This window comes from Littorina saxatilis, unplaced genomic scaffold (genome assembly GCF_037325665.1).
Source record: "Littorina saxatilis isolate snail1 unplaced genomic scaffold, US_GU_Lsax_2.0 scaffold_1299, whole genome shotgun sequence".
NCBI classification, from domain to species: domain Eukaryota; kingdom Metazoa; phylum Mollusca; class Gastropoda; order Littorinimorpha; family Littorinidae; genus Littorina; species Littorina saxatilis.
In genome coordinates this window covers 21,611-27,500 of record NW_027129150.1, presented here as the reverse complement: position 1 = coordinate 27,500, position 5,890 = coordinate 21,611, and the positions used below count along the sequence as shown (strand labels likewise).

At 42.9% G+C, this 5,890-nt stretch overlaps 1 long non-coding RNA gene across 1 annotated transcript; it reads left to right on the top strand.

Moving 5' to 3' along the window:
- Positions 1 to 1,640: 1,640 nt before the first annotated feature.
- LOC138957433 (uncharacterized) lies at positions 1,641 to 5,482 on the top strand. Its single transcript, XR_011453027.1, has 3 exons — positions 1,641 to 1,981; positions 3,035 to 3,111; positions 5,348 to 5,482. It is a non-coding gene; the product is annotated as an uncharacterized lncRNA (long non-coding RNA).
- Positions 5,483 to 5,890: the final 408 nt, after the last annotated feature.

Genomic DNA, 5,890 nt, shown 5'->3' with positions numbered 1-5,890 from the left:
AGCTTCGCAGTCGGTGATCCTGCTGGCGGTGAGCCCACCACATCCTGTGACCCAGTGTTAGGTAGTGGTGGTGGTGGTGGTGGGGAGAGGGGGGGGGGTTGAGTGGGACTTTGATGTGTGATTCCTAATTTCCAAATGTTCAACATTTTCTTTAGCTGCATTATTTTAGTTATTCATGAGTGGGTGGGTGGAGGGGATGGGCTAGTTCTAACTATGCATCTATATTATAATACGCGACCGTTTTGGGGCCTTGCATCGCTATCTCCTCCCAAACCCGGCCGATTTGGGCCCCGATTTCCGCGGTTCCTAAAAACGTTTGGCCCCGCAGACGATGCGCCCGGTTAGAATAGCCGATTCCAAAGCCAAATGGCTTTTTCTGGCATTCTGACGCGCCATTTCCTAGCAGACGACTCGACCGGAAGACCTCCCCATTGTTGTTAAACGAACAGCTTATCGGAACGTCACTTCCGCCCGCCGCAGTTGAAAGCGAGACGGGGCACAGTCTCCTCTCACTGTTTGTTCAGTGAGAGGAGACTGAGTTTGTTCATCCACAAGCTCGACAGGTAAGTCAGTCTCCTTCTTAAAGTGTTCCGAAACCATTCTGCCACAGTGTACTGTAACCAGAATTTATCTTTACTTTCGTTTTGTTCCTATTGTGCTACGATCCCCAAATTGTAACATTCCGACCTCGCTTTCATCCGTGTCTGCCGAACCGGCACCGAGAGCTGGCAGCTCTGTCAAAACAACCCGTAAAATCACAGCAAGTAAGCAATTGTATTCTTTATATATGAGGATAACAACTCAGTATGATTATATTCTAGGTTTTATATGACCATGACTATGATTTAGATTGGTTTTGATGCCTTTCATTTGCATTTAGAGTTCGTGACTCGAAGCCGTGCCACGTGTCGTGTGGGCTTACGTCAGCAACTGACTGTGGGCACTTTGACATCATTGTTACGATTGTAGATCTTCTTTTTCGTTGAGAATAGTTTATTTAATAGCAAAGACGCTCTAACAAGATTTTGCAGAAGAGTGGCTGCCTAAAACCTTTCAATTGTTGGAAATCGTACATATTTGTTCATTTCGTTTTTGGTGTACTCCTTCAAGGTGGTTTAGTGAGTGTGATTTTGATTACTTCCCTTGAGTTGGAAAAGTATTTTGTTTCACAAATGTTCTGAGTTTGGTTTTTGTTTGTTCTTTCAGATTTTCACCATAGCGACTAAGTACCAATGAATTTCGTCCTGATATGGCTCTGCGTAGTCGGCTGGACGTTAAGCAACAAATAAACAAACAAACAAACCAATGAATTGATAGCAAATGCAGGTTCTAAAAATGTCAGCATTTTTAATTTATTTGGGTAATTGCAAGTGCACGTTCTGCAAATTTGGAGACATAGCTCAGTTGGTAGCGCGCTGGATTTGTATTCAGTTGGCCGCTGTCAGCGTGAGTTCAATCCCAGGTTCGGCGGAAATTTATTTCACAGAGTCAACTTTGTGTGCAGACTCTCTTCAGTGTCAGACCCCCCCCCCCCCCCCCCCCCCCGTGTACACTACATTGGGCGTGCACGTTAAAGATCCCACGATAGACAAAAGGGTCTTTCCTGGCAAAAATTGCTTAGGCACAGTTAATAATTGTCTACTTATACCCGTGTGACTTGGAATAATAGGCCGTGAAAGGTACATATGCGCCAAAATGGCTGCAATCTACTGGCCGTATAAAATTTCATCTCACACGGCATCACTGCAGAGAGCCTAGAACTGTACCCAGGGAATATGCGCGATATAAGCCTCATTGATTGATTGATTGAATTATGAGCTATGAATTTAACACGCTCAAGTTCAATTTTACCCATACACCTGTGTACAATCTATATATTCTTTTTCCTCATTTTCTTCACATAGGAAGACACCATTCGCTTCCGCAGACAAGGCGACAGATCGGGGGATGTCCACTCGACAACTTTGCGCACTTTTGCCAGGTAAATCCCAATTAATTGACGAATGATTGTGCTCCAAACATCAGCATTTTTCATTAATTTGGGTCATAGCAAATGCAGGTTCTAACAATTTCAGCATTTTTCATTTATTTGGGTGATTGCATGTGCACGTTCTGGGTTTAGTGAGTGTGATTTTGATTACTTCCCTTGAGTTGGAAAAGTATTTTGTTTCACAAATGTTCTGAGTATGGTTTTAGTTTGTTCTTTCAGATTTTCACCATAGCGATTAAGTACCAATGAATTGATAGCAAATGCAGGTTCTACAAATGTCAGCATATTTAATTTATTTGGGTGATTGCAAGTGCACGTTCTGGGTTTAGTGAGTGTGATTTTGATTACTTCCCTTGAGTTGGAAAAGTATTTTGTTTCACAAATGTTCTGAGTATGGTTTTAGTTTGTTCTTTCAGATTTTCACCATAGCGACTAAGTACCAATGAATTGATAGCAAATGCAGGTTCTACAAATGTCAGCATATTTAATTTATTTGGGTGATTGCAAGTGCACGTTCTGCAAATTTGGAGACATAGCTCAGTTGGTAGCGCTCTGGATTTGTATTCAGTTGGCCGCTGTCTGCGTGAGTTCGATCCCAGGTTCGGCGGAAATTTATTTCACAGAGTGAACTTTGTGTGCAGACTCTCTTCGGTGTCAGACCCCCCCCCCCCCCCCCCCCCCCCCGTGTACACTACATTGGGTGTGCACGTTAAAGATTCCACGATAGACAAAAGGGTCTTTCCTGGCAAAAATTGCTTAGGCACAGGTAATAATTGTCTACCTATACCCGTGTGACTTGGAATAATAGGCCGTGAAAGGTAAATATGCGCCGAAATGGCTGCAATCTACTGGCCGTATAAAACTTCATCTCACACGGCATCACTGCAGAGCGCCTAGAACTGTCCCCACGGAATATGCGCGATATAAGCCTCATTGATTGATTGATTGAATTATGAGCTATGAATTTAACACGCTCAAGTTCAATTTTACCCATACACATTGTGTACAATCTATATATTCTTTTTCCTCATTTTCTTCACATAGGAAGACGCCATTCGCTTCCGCAGACAAGGCGACAGATCGGGGGATGTCCACTCGACAACTTTGCGCACTTTTGCCAGGTAAATCCCAATTAATTGACGAATGATTGTGCTCCAAACATCAGCATTTTTCATTAATTTGGGTCATAGCAAATGCAGGTTCTAACAATTTCAGCATTTTTCATTTATTTGGGTGATTGCATGTGCACGTTCTGGGTTTAGTGAGTGTGATTTTGATTACTTCCCTTGAGTTGGAAAAGTATTTTGTTTCACAAATGTTCTGAGTATGGTTTTAGTTTGTTCTTTCAGATTTTCACCATAGCGATTAAGTACCAATGAATTGATAGCAAATGCAGGTTCTACAAATGTCAGCATATTTAATTTATTTGGGTGATTGCAAGTGCACGTTCTGCAAATTTGGAGACATAGCTCAGTTGGTAGCGCGCTGGATTTGTATTCAGTTGGCCGCTGTCAGCGTGAGTTCGATCCCAGGTTCGGCGGAAAATTATTTCACAGAGTCAACTTTGTGTGCAGACTCTCTTCGGTGTCAGAACCCCCCCCCCCCCCCCCCCCCCCGTTTACACTACATTGAGTGGCTGCCTAAAACCTTTCAATTGTTGGAAATCGTACATATTTGTTCATTTTGCTTTTGGTGTACTCCTTCAAGGTGGTTTAGTGAGTGTGATTTTGATTACTTCCCTTGAGTTGGAAAAGTATTTTGCTTCACAAATGTTCTGAGTTTGGTTTTTGTTTGTTCTTCCAGATTTTCACCATAGCGACTAAGTACCAATGAATTGATAGCAAATGCAGGTTCTACAAATGTCAGCATTTTTAATTTATTTGGTGTTTGCAAGTGCACGTTCTGCAAATTTGGAGACATAGCTCAGTTGGTAGCGCGCTGGATTTGTATTCAGTTGGCCGCTGTCAGCGTGAGTTCGATCCCAGGTTCGGCGGAAATGTATTTCACAGAGTCAACTTTGTGTGCAGACTCTCTTCGGTGTCAGACCCCCCCCCCCCCCCCCCCCCCCCCCGTGTACACTACATTGGGTGTGCACGTTAAAGATCCCACGATAGACAAAAGGGTCTTTCCTGGCAAAAATTGCTTAGGCACAGTTAATAATTGTCTACTTATACCCGTGTGACTTGGAATAATAGGCCGTGAAAGGTAAATATGCGCCAAAATGGCTGCAATCTACTGGCCGTATAAAATTTCATCTCACACGGCATCACTGCAGAGCGCCTAGAACTGTACCCACGGAATATGCGCGATATAAGCCTCATTGATTGATTGATTGAATTATGAGCTATGAATTTAACACGCTCAAGTTCAATTTTACCCATACACCTGTGTACAATCTATATATTCTTTTTCCTCATTTTCTTCACATAGGAAGACACCATTCGTTTCCGCAGACAAGGCGACAGATCAGGGGATGTCCACTCGAAAACTTTGCGCACTTTTGCCAGGTAAATCCCAATTAATTGACGAATGATTGTGCTCCAAACATCAGCATTTTTCATTAATTTGGGTCATAGCAAATGCAGGTTCTAACAATTTCAGCATTTTTCATTTATTTGGGTGATTGCATGTGCACGTTCTGGGTTTAGTGAGTGTGATTTTGATTACTTCCCTTGAGTTGGAAAAGTATTTTGTTTCACAAATGTTCTGAGTATGGTTTTAGTTTGTTCTTTCAGATTTTCACCATAGCGACTAAGTACCAATGAATTGATAGCAAATGCAGGTTCTACAAATGTCAGCATATTTAATTTATTTGGGTGATTGCAAGTGCACGTTCTGCAAATTTGGAGACATAGCTCAGTTGGTAGCGCGCTGGATTTGTATTCAGTTGGCCGCTGTCAGCGTGAGTTCGATCCCAGGTTCGGCAGACAATTATTTCACAGAGTCAACTTTGTGTGCAGACTCTCTCCGGTGTCAACACCCCCCCCCCCCCCCTCCCGTTTACACTACATTGGGTGTGCACGTTAAAGATCCCACGATTGACAAAAGGGTCTTTCTTGGAAAAAATTGCTTAGGCACAGTTAATAATTGTCTACCTATACCCGTGTGACTTGGAATAATAAGCCGTGAAAGGTAAATATGCGCCAAAATGGCTGCAATCTACTGGCCGTATAACATTTCATCTCACACGGCATCACTGCAGAGCGCCTAGAACTGTACCCACGGAATATGCGCGATATAAGCCTCATTGATTGATTGATTGAATTATGAGCTTTGAATTTAACACGCTCAAGTTCAATTTTACCCATACACCTGTGTACAATCTATATATTCTTTTTCCTCATTTTCTTCACATAGGAAGACGCCATTCGCTTCCGCAGACAAGGCGACAGATCGGGGGATGTCCACTCTCTTCCGCTGCAGTTAGTGATCAGGTATCGACAACTTTGTCAACTCTTTATTGTGGGTGAGGCGAACTGCGACAAGATTTCTTTCCCAATTATATAATTGGTGTTACATATTGTTTTAACACATTTTAACTATACTTAACTCCAAAAGAAACGCAATTTGAAATTTCAAGAAATTTAATCTCATTCTTTGGCATTTCATTTTGACGAGATGGAATCGAACGAATCTCACGAAAATTGGTACAAAGCATCTTGGGGCAATGTTCTTTGATTGTCACTAACAAAAAAACGTTACCGACAGAAAGTTCTCACCGCCAGGATCAGTAACGCGTGTGTCCCCCATTGGCGTTGACATGGGCCTGACATCTGGCTCTCATGGAGCGCACCAGGCGGTTGACAGTGGCCATGTTGATGATGGTCCAGATTTGCCTGATGGCCTGCTCCAACTGGGGTGCGGTTGTTGGCCTCGGCTGGAAGGCATTCAGCTCCCTTT